Source organism: Arachis ipaensis, chromosome B4 (assembly GCF_059453495.1).
Source record: "Arachis ipaensis isolate K30076 ecotype BB chromosome B4, ASM5945349v1, whole genome shotgun sequence".
Taxonomy (NCBI): Eukaryota; Viridiplantae; Streptophyta; class Magnoliopsida; order Fabales; family Fabaceae; genus Arachis; species Arachis ipaensis.
Genome location: NC_142439.1, coordinates 49,327,350 through 49,338,185, shown reverse-complemented (window position 1 = coordinate 49,338,185; position 10,836 = coordinate 49,327,350). Strand labels below are relative to the sequence as shown.

General features: G+C 41.7%; 1 non-coding gene across 1 annotated transcript; it reads left to right on the top strand.

Moving 5' to 3' along the window:
- Positions 1 to 1,304: 1,304 nt before the first annotated feature.
- Positions 1,305 to 1,407, top strand: LOC148567502 (small nucleolar RNA R71). Its single transcript, XR_015881563.1, has one exon. It is a non-coding gene; the product is annotated as a small nucleolar RNA R71 (small nucleolar RNA).
- The last annotated feature ends 9,429 nt before the right edge of the window (positions 1,408 to 10,836 follow it).

Here is a 10,836-nt window from a genome sequence, read left to right as displayed (position 1 = left end):
TAGCCTCCTCAATTTTCATCTTTCTCATCATAGCTACTGACATCAAATTGATGCTGGCCCCTAAGTCACAAAGAGCCTTCTCTACTGTGATTTCTCCTATAATACAAGGGATCTGAAAACTCCTAGGATCCTTCAATTTCTGGGGTAGTTTATGCTGAATGATAGCACTACACTCTTCGGTTAGTATCACAATCTCATTGTTCTTCCAGCTTCTCTTCTTAGTCATTAGCTCCTTCAAAAACTTGGCATAGAGTGGCATTTGTTCTATGGCTTCAGCAAAGGGTATGTTGATTTGTAGTTTCTTGAAGATTTCCAAAAATCTCAAGAACTGGTTGTCATCTTCCTTTTTCTTCAATAGCTGGGGATATGGGGCTCTTGAGATGTTCAGTTGTGGCATCCCTTTTTCTTTCTGCGGACTTGGCGTGGGAGATTGAACTCCATCTTGCTTTTCCCCCTTTTCATTTGAGCTTTCTTCTTGTGGTTTTTGGGGCAGTTCCTTCAGTTCCTTCCCACTCCTAAGTGTGATAGCTTGACACTCCTCCCTTTTGCTTGAATTGGCATCATAGCAAAGGTTGTGGTTCGGAAGCTGCTTAAATAGATAGCTGATTTGTGTCTCCAGTTTCTTGATGGCAGCATTTTGATTCTGCATATTTGACTGCACTTCCTCTCTGAATGCTTTACTGTTTCGAATGTCTTTGCATACTCCTTCAATTAAGGTTTCGATCTTAGAGAGTTTGTCATCAATTGATGGGTGATTCGGAGCAGATGTGCTGTTTTGGTTTTGATAGGCGTGTGGAGAAGTGTTGTTGCGGGGGTTGTAACGTCTCTGGTCTTGGTCTTGATCTTGCTCACTTCCCCACCCAAAGTTTGGGTGGTTTCTCCATCCAGGGTTGTAGGTCTTGGAGTATGGATCATAGTTTTTCCTTGGTGAATTCCCAATGTAGTTGGCTTGCTCCTGACTACCCTCTGCTTCTTCATTCACTCCTTCTTGGATTGTTGATGAAGTTGAGATTCCTGCTACTTGGTTCCGCTCCATCTTCTTGGCGAGGTCAGCTAGCTACTGGGTAATGAGCTTGTTTTGGGCCAACAGAGCATCTACATTGTTTAGCTCCATTACTCCTCTTGTGTTCCCTCTTTCGGAAGCATAGAAGTAGTCGTTCTCTGCTACTGTTTCAATAACATCTATGGCTTTCTCAATAGTCTTTTTCTTGTTCAAAGATCCTCCAGATGAATGGTCTATGGCCTTCTTTGACTCAAAAGAGAGCCCTTCATAGAAAATGTGCAGCTGCACCCATTCGTTGAACATGTCAGGTGGACACTCCTTGTTAAGTCCTTGAACCTCTCTCATGCTTCATATAGAGTCTCACCATCTTGTTGCCTGAAAGTTTAGACGTCAGCTCTCAGCCTATTGATTCGTTGAGGAGGGTAAAATCTTGCTAAGAATTTGTTCACCACGTCTTCCCAAGTTGTCAAGCTTTACCTTGGGAAAGATTCCAGCCACTTGGCTGCTTTATCCCTAAGTGAGAATGGAAACAAGAGCAGTCTATAGGTGTCAGGATGAACACCATTAGACTTCACTGTGTCACATATCCTCAGGAAGGTGGTTAGATGTTGATTGGGGTCTTCTTGAACACCTCCTCCAAACGAACAGTTGTTCTGAACAAGGGTGATGAGCTGTGGTTTAAGTTCAAAGTTGTTGGCATGGATTGTTGGCTTTTGGATGCTACTTCCACAATTGCCTGGGTTTGGATTGATGTAAGAGCCCAAAACTCTTCTATCCTCCCCAGCATGATTTGCTCTACCTCCTCCCCCATGGTTGTGATCTTCTTCTTCATGATGGTTTTCCATGTTGGGTTCAAAGAATTCCTCTTCTTCCTCAGCACCAACCACTTTCTTTCCTCTTGCCTCCCTCCTTAATCTAAGGAAGGTCCTCTCAGGTTCAGAATCGAAGGAAGTTGAAGCCCCGCTTCTTCTCCCTGTCATACAACCATCAAGTGCAAGCAAGAAAAGATAGGTGCAGAAAGTATTTGTGTCAGATTTACTGTTAGTTGTGGGTGATGCAATATATCAAACAGTTAGTGGGTTAGCAAACAGAATTGAAAATAACAAAGAAAAACAAAAGAATAGAGGGGGAAGGGAAGAAGTTTAACTAAAACAGAAAGTAAATCATTCAAACAAAAAATGAAATTCACAAAATAAAAATGCTCAATCTAGTGATCTTACAATTTAATCATTGTTGATGCACAATCAATCCCCGGCAACGGCGCCATAAACTTGATGCACGGAAAATTTGTCTCGCAACAAATCTCCCTTCGGCAAGTGTACCGAATTTGTCGCCAAGTAAAAACTCACAATAGAGTGAGGTCGAATCCCACAGGGATTGATTGATCAAGCAACTTTAATTAGAAGAATGTTCTAGTTGAGCGAATCCAGAATTTGGGTTGAGAGTTGCAGAAAATAAAATAGCGGGAATGTAAATAACAGAAAAGTAAATGCTAGAATTAAAGGACTGGAAGTAAATGACTGAAAATAAATTGCAGAATTGTAAATGGGAATGGGGGATTTGCTCATAAAAGTAAATGGCAGAAATTAAAGAGAATGGGTAAGATCAGAGATAGGGAGTTCATTGGGCTTAGGAGATGTTGCAATTCTCCGGATCAAGTTCATTTTTATCTCTTCCTCAATCAATGCACTCATTGATCTCCTTGGCAATCTTAATTGATTGAATTACAATTTCTTGCAATTCAATCTCTCAAGTCTTGATCAATAGCCAATTCCTTGGTCAATTGCTCATGAGAAGAGATGAAGTATGGTCACTGATTATACCACATGCATTTCCCAAATCAAGTATTGAGAGGGTTATAGTCACATACCCATCCAAACCCAATTTGGTCCAGCATGAGAAAGCATTTCTAGCTTGATCTCTTCATTCCTCTTTCAAGGTTCAAAAGAGATCCAAGTTTGAATAGCTTCTTTTCCAAGATAACTACTCAATTGGATGAAGATCGAAAGCTTTCAAGTAACATCAAGAGAAAAGATAGAAGAAGAATAATGAAAATTAGTATTGATCCATCAAATTACAACAGAGCTTCCTAACCCAATGAAAGGGGTTTAGTTGTTCATAGCTCTTGAAAATGAAAACAAAGATGGAGAATACATCATAAAACTAGAAAATGCAGAGAAAGTAAAATACAGAGAGTAGTTCTCTTTTTCCAACCTCCAGAACTCCTTTAACAATTCAAAGCTACTCCTATATATACTACTTCTCTCAGCTTCTAGTTGGCTCTTCAAGTCTTGGGCCTTTGGATCTTGAGTTTAAAGCAGTTCTCTTCTTCATTTGGGCTTGGCTTTACTTGCAGAGAGAAAATGTGAAGTGGGCAGAGACTTTAGCTCAGGACATTAGGGGTCTTAACGTTTAGTGAAAATATGAGTTCGAGAACGTTAGTGACAATCAACTTTCTCACTAACGTTACTAAGTAAAAGCCACGTTAACTTCAACGTTAGTGGCATAAACGTTGCCACTAACGTTGCCTCTAAGTCCTTCGCACACGTTATTGAGACTTAACATTTCCAATAACTTAGAAAAGCCCCCTTTGTTCCCACGTTAGAGCCCACGTTAACTTAGTTAACGTGGCTCTTTAACGTGGGCTTGCCATCCTTCGAGAACGTTAGTGACACTCAACATTGTCACTAACGTTCCAAGGTGCCCCTATGCCTCACGTTAGAGTCCATGTTAACTAGGTTAACGTGGCTTCTAACGTAGCCATGCTTAGCCATCCCCAACGTTAGTGACAATGTTGAGTGTCACTAACGTGGAAGTTAACGTGGCTCTTTGGGGGGTTGTGTGGTTGCTTCCAACGTTAGTGACAATGTTGGGTGTCACTAACGTTGTCGACCACTCTTGCTTCTTACGTTAGCTCCCACGTTAACCAAGTTAACGTGGGAGTTAACATGGTATGTTTCTCCTTAGGCCAACGTTAGTGACAATATTGAATGTCACTAACTTTGGCGTTTCTCCCCCTTTCTAACGTTAGAGGCCACGTTAACTAAGTTAACGTGGACTCTAACGTGGCCACTTATGAGCATCTGCCAACGTTAGTGACAATGTTAAGTGTCACTAACGTTGGCTCAACTTTCCTTCTCCACGTTAGAGTTCACGTTAACTTAGTTAACGTGACTCTTAACGTGGTCAATGATGGCTTCGAGAGTGTTATTGGCAATCACTTTTCTCATTAACTTTGCAAGTTACCTCCCATTCCTTGCTTCCTTTGGTCCTGAAATCAAGCAATAGAGTGCATCAAAGTTCTAGTCCAAGTCATGGGTAATGCAACATACAATTTGTCACTAAACTTATGCAAAATCCTCATGAAATAATATAAAATGCACAATGTATGCTTGAATCAAGGTGTAAGTGAATATCTACCCAAAACTAGCTTATTTCCTAAGGAAATGCATGAAACTAACCTAAAAACAGTAAAGAACAGGTCAGTGAAACTGGCCAAGATGCCCTGCCATCACAACACCAAACTTAAAGCTTGCTTGTCCTTACGCAAGTACTGGAACAAGAGAATGATGAATGGAATGCCAAGAGCAATGAGTCATTCTTGTGGAAGTCATATCACTGATTTTATGGTGGTTTCATGCATAGCAACTTAGGTTCATTCCTGGCTTTCAGACCTTTATCATGTCTTAAAACACTCACTTTGCTTACATCCCATGAGACTTTTATTCATTGATCCCTTTATTGTCATTTCAGAGCTTATTGGTGTTCTTAGGCTAAGTGCTCTGTAAGGGGGCAACTTTTTAAGATAAGCTTTCAGCCAACACTCCCGAACCAGTTGGTTCAAGGTGCTAGGTGTTGAAGCACCCCTAAGGACTTACTCCCTCAAGTCTCTCCCCCATACATACACACCACAGGCATATAGTTCATTTATTTTCCTTCTTGAGACCTTGTGTCCAGCACCTTTTTGGGTTACTAAATGCTCTGTGGTGAGGGTTACTCTTGATAATGGACTTTCAGCCGATAATCCCGGGTTAGTTAACCCAAGTTACCAGGTGATAAAGCACCCCTAAGAGCTTATTCATCCAAGTAGATCCCTCACACAGGAACACCACAGACACATATCTTAAGAACAAAACCATTGGTGCCTAGCCTTATTGCTTACTCTTTTTCTTTTGTCTTTTTCCACTTTCATTATTCTTTTCTCTTTCTCTTATTAGGATCTTGTCATATACTTAGTCTCATGAGGTGTGTTCAAAGCAAAGTATTCAGGCCAGATAGTTGTCATCCCACCTTATGATTGAACCAACTTAGCTGACTTATGATCATACCATAAACTCATGAATGTACTCTATAGTGTGAACTCCACTCTGGTCTTTTGAAACATAAACATTGTCTCTTCATTTGATTAAAAAGGGACATGCATACAAGTAAGTAAAGTAGGGATGCAGTGACATAAAGACTAGTGCACATAGACCTATTCAGAACTTAAAAGACAGAATTTAAAAAGGGTTCAACTACGAGTAACTACAAATCAAAAGTGCATTCCGACTTCCAATTTTCAACAATTCTGAGTACAATGGAATTAAGTAACAATACAACCTTCGGGTGATGATTTCTGGTTGCCCTCTCTCTTTGTCATCATCCTAGTTTTTGCTGCCTCGCTTCTTTGGGTGGAGGTGCACCATTTCCTCATAAGATTCCTACAAGGTTACTGGAAGTTGCTTGTTCCCAAAGCACTTGAGACATAGTTAGTTTGCATGTATGCTGGTGCTTTTGGAACTCAATTTGGTGTGTGAACACCAAACTTAGTTCCTTGCCCAGTGAAAACATTGTACATATGCAGAGAACCCCATATCTTATTGTCACAAAGCAATGATCACCTATAGTCTAACTACATCTAAGTGGTTTCTCTTGATTGGGTGGAGCTAGCAATGTTCTTTTGGAGTGGAGTGTAGTTCTAACCAATGTCCTTTTGGTGGAACACCAAACTTAGAATTACACCATCACTCTAGGATTGTTCTGGTGTGGAACACCAAACTTAGCTCCTTACAATACAGGGGAAACGACTTGTGATGATTTTTTTTTATTGAAATAAAGATGAAAGTGAAACTACCTGAGGTTGGGTTGCCTCCCAACAGAGCGCTCTTTTATCGTCGCTAGCTCGACGAGTCCTTAATTACTTGAGATGGTACTTTACTCTGGGGTTTTCCCCAGGTTGCCCAGATAATGCTTGAGTCTTTGTCCATTCACTGTAAAAGTCCTCTCTGAACCTTCATCCGTGATTTCGATGTGGCCATATGGTGATACTTTCGTAACCATGAAAGCTCCGGACCACCTTGACTTGAGTTTTCCTGGGAACAACCTTAATTTAGAATTATAAAGGAGTACTCGCTGCCCCTTTTTCGAAACTCCTGGGCGCAAGATGCATGTCATGTTTTCTCTTTGCCTTTTCTTTATACATCTTAGTGTTTTCATAGGCTTGTGACCTGAATTCCTCCATCTCTTGCAGCTGCAAGATCCTTTTTGCACCAGCAGCAATGCTGTCAAAATTTAGTATCTTGATGGCCCAGGGAGCTTTGTGTTCCAGCTCCAGTGGTAAATGACAAGCCTTCCCATAGACCAGTTGATATGGAGACATTCCAAGTGGACTTTTGAATGCTGTTCTGTATGCCCAAAGAGCATCATCCAGCTTCTTCGACCAATCCTTTCTAGATACACCCACAGTCTTTTCCAGGATCCTCTTCAGCTCTATGTTGGATATCTCAGTTTGCCCACTTGTTTAAGGATGGTGAGGTGTGGCTACTTTGTGTTTTACCCCATATCGTAGGAGGAGAGCTTCTAGTGGTTTGTTACAAAAGTGGCTCCCTCCATCACTGATGAGGGCTCTTGGGACTCCAAACCGGCTAAAGATATTCTTCCTGAGGAAGTTCATGACTACCTTGTTATCATTAGTTGGGGTTGCAATAGCCTCTACCCACTTGGAAACATAATCCACTGCTACCAGGATGTACTTGTTTGCATATGGGGTTGGGAATGGTCCCATGAAATCTATTCCCCACACATCAAACAGTTCCAGTTCCAAGATGAAATTTTGTGGCATGGCGTTTCTTTTGGGCAGGTTTCCAGATCTTTGACATTCATTGCAGCTTTTTACTAGTTCCTTGGCATCCTTGAAAAGGGTGGGCCAAAGGAATCCGCTTTGTAACACCTTTGTTGCAGTTCTGTCCCCTCCAAAGTGCCCGCCATAGCATGAACCGTGGCAATTCCACAGGACTTCTCTTCCTTCTTCTTCCGAAACACATCTTCTAAGGATTCCATCTGAACATTTCTTGAAGAGATATGGCTCGTCCCAGACAAAGAATTTTGCATTATTCATGAGCTTCCTTTTTGATGTTTATTGATCCCTGGGGGTAATGCCCCAGTTGCCTTGAGATTTGCAATATCTGCAAACCATGGTGCTTTGTGAACTGTCATCAACTGCTCATCAGGGAAGAGCTCGTTCACATTTGTATCATTTCCTCCACCTTGATCAAGAGGGATTCTGGATAGGTGATCTGCCACCTTGTTCTCCACTCCTTTCTTGTCTCTGATTTCAATATTAAATTCCTGCAATAGTAAGATCCACCTTATTAGTCTTGGCTTTGATTCTTGCTTGGCAAACAAATATTTAAGTGCTGTGTGATCTGTAAAGACAATCACTTTAGCACCAATGAGGTATGATCTAATTTGTCAAATGCAAAAACTATTTCTAGCAACTCCTTTTCAGTAGTGGTATAAATTTTTTTAGTTTCATTAAGGACTTTGCTAGCATAGTATATCACACGAACTAAGTTATCTTTCCTTTGTCCTAACACTGCCCCAACTGCAAAATCAGATGCATCACACATCAATTCAAGTGGTAGGTTCCAATCAGGTGGGGAAATGATAGGAGCAGAGGATAACCTCATTTTCAAATGTGCAAATGCTAGCATGCATGTTTCATCAAAGATAAATGGTGTATCAGATACAAGGAGATTGCTTAAGGGCTTGGCTATCTTTGAAAAATCTTTAATGAACCTTCTGTAAAAACCAGCATGCCCTAAAAAACTCCGAATTGCCTTGACATCACTGGGTGGGGGTAGTTTTTCAATAAGTTCTACTTTAGCTCTATCAACCTCAATGCCTCGGTGAGAGACCTTGTGACCAAGGACTATTCCTCCTGTCACCATGAAGTGGCATTTTTCCCAGTTCAAGACCAAATTGGTCTCTTGGCATCTTTTCAATACCAAGGCGAGGTGATGTAGGCAACTAGGAAAGGAATCTCCGAATACCGAGAAATCATCCATAAAAACTTCAATGAATTTTTCTATCATATCTGAAAAGATAGAAAGCATGCAGTGTTGGAAAGTTGCAGGGGCATTACGTAACCCAAATGGCATGCGCTTATAGGCAAACACTCCATACGGACAAGTAAATGAGGTTTTCTCTTGGTCTCTGGGATCAACCACTATTTGGTTATATCCTGAATAACCGTAGAGAAAATAATAATATGCGTGCCCTGCAAGTCTTTCCAACATCTGATCCATGAATGGAAGGGGAAATGGTCTTTTCGTGTAGCCTCATTGAGTTTTCAGTAGTCTATGCACATCCGCCATCCTGTGATAGTCCTTGTAGGAATGAGCTCATTCTTCTCATTGGTAACTACAGTGATTCCTCCCTTCTTGGGCACAACATGCATGGGGCTAACCCATGGGCCGTCCGAAATTGGGTATATGACCCCTCCTTGCCAAAGCTTCATAACCTCTTTCTACACCACTTCCTTCATGATTGGGTTCAGCCTTCTTTGGGATTGAATGGATGGCTTGGCATCATCTTCCAACAGTATTTTAGGCATGCATATGGCTGAACTGATTCCCTTCAAGTCAGCAAGGGTCCATCCAATGGCATCCTTATGCTCCCGCAGCACCTTGAGTAGCTCGTCCTCTTGATCTTGACTGAGGGATGAATTTATGATCACTGGGTAGTTTTTATTTTCTCCTAGATATGCATATTTGAGAGTGGGTGGCAGTGCTTTGAGTTCAAGTTTGGATGCTTCTGACTTTTCGTTCCCTTCCTTTGGTGCATCTGGTATATGTATTTCTGCTGTGGCCACCTCTTCACTTGATTCAGATTCTTCCTCCACCAATCTCTCATCCTCTTCAGGTTCTTCTTCTTCAAAATTCTCCTGCACTTCATCCTCAAGTGCATCTAACCTCATGCATTCCCCCAGTTGTTCTGGTGGGTAACTCATGGCCTTGAACACATTGAATGTCATCTCTTCATTGTGTAATCTGAGGGTGAGGTCACCCTTCTGAACATCAATGACAGCTCCAGCAGTGGCCAAGAATGGCCTTCCCAAGATGATGGAGGTCTTGGCGTCCTCCTACATGTCCAGCACCACAAAATCTGCTGGAAATATGAAATCTCCCACTTTTACCAGCAAATCCTCTACTATCCCGTGAGGGAATTTGAACAATCGGTCTGCCAGTTGTAGGGCCATTTTTGTTGGTTTAGCCTCCTCAATTTTCATCTTTCTCATCATAGCTACTGACATCAAATTGATGCTGGCCCCTAAGTCACAAAGAGCCTTCTCTACTGTGATTTCTCCTATAATACAAGGGATCTGAAAACTCCTAGGATCCTTCAATTTCTGGGGTAGTTTATGCTGAATGATAGCACTACACTCTTCGGTTAGTATCACAGTCTCATTGTTCTTCCAGCTTCTCTTCTTAGTCATTAGCTCCTTCAAAAACTTGGCATAGAGTGGCATTTGTTCTATGGCTTCAGCAAAGGGTATGTTGATTTGTAGTTTCTTGAAGATTTCCAAAAATCTCAAGAACTGGTTGTCATCTTCCTTTTTCTTCAATAGCTGGGGATATGGGGCTCTTGAAATGTTCAGTTGTGGCATCCCTTTTTCTTTCTGCGGACTTGGCGTGGGAGGTTGAACTCCATCTTTCTTTTCCCCCTTTTCATTTGAGCTTTCTTCTTGTGGTTTTTGGGGCAGTTCCTTCAGTTCCTTCCCACTCCTAAGTGTGATAGCTTGACACTCCTCCCTTTTGCTTGAATTGGCATCATAGCAAAGGTTGTGGTTCGGAAGCTGCTTAAATAGATAGCTGATTTGTGTCTCCAGTTTCTTGATGGCAGCATTTTGATTCTGCATATTTGACTGCACTTCCTCTCTGAATGCTTTACTGTTTCGAATGTCTTTGCATACTCCTTCAATTAAGGTTTCGATCTTAGAGAGTTTGTCATCAATTGATGGGTGATTCGGAGCAGATGTGCTGTTTTGGTTTTGATAGGCGTGTGGAGAAGTGTTGTTGCGGGGGTTGTAACGTCTCTGGTCTTGGTCTTGATCTTGCTCACTTCCCCACCCAAAGTTTGGGTGGTTTCTCCATCCAGGGTTGTAGGTCTTGGAGTATGGATCATAGTTTTTCCTTGGTGAATTCCCAATGTAGTTGGCTTGCTCCTGACTACCCTCTGCTTCTTCATTCACTCCTTCTTGGATTGTTGATGAAGTTGAGATTCCTGCTACTTGGTTCCGCTCCATCTTCTTGGCGAGGTCAGCTAGCTACTGGGTAATGAGCTTGTTTTGGGCCAACAGAGCATCTACATTGTTTAGCTCCATTACTCCTCTTGTGTTCCCTCTTTCGGAAGCATAGAAGTAGTCGTTCTCTGCTACTGTTTCAATAACATCTATGGCTTTCTCAATAGTCTTTTTCTTGTTCAAAGATCCTCCAGATGAATGGTCTATGGCCTTCTTTGACTCATAAGAGAGCCCTTCATAGAAAATGTGCAGCTGCACCCATTCGTTGAAC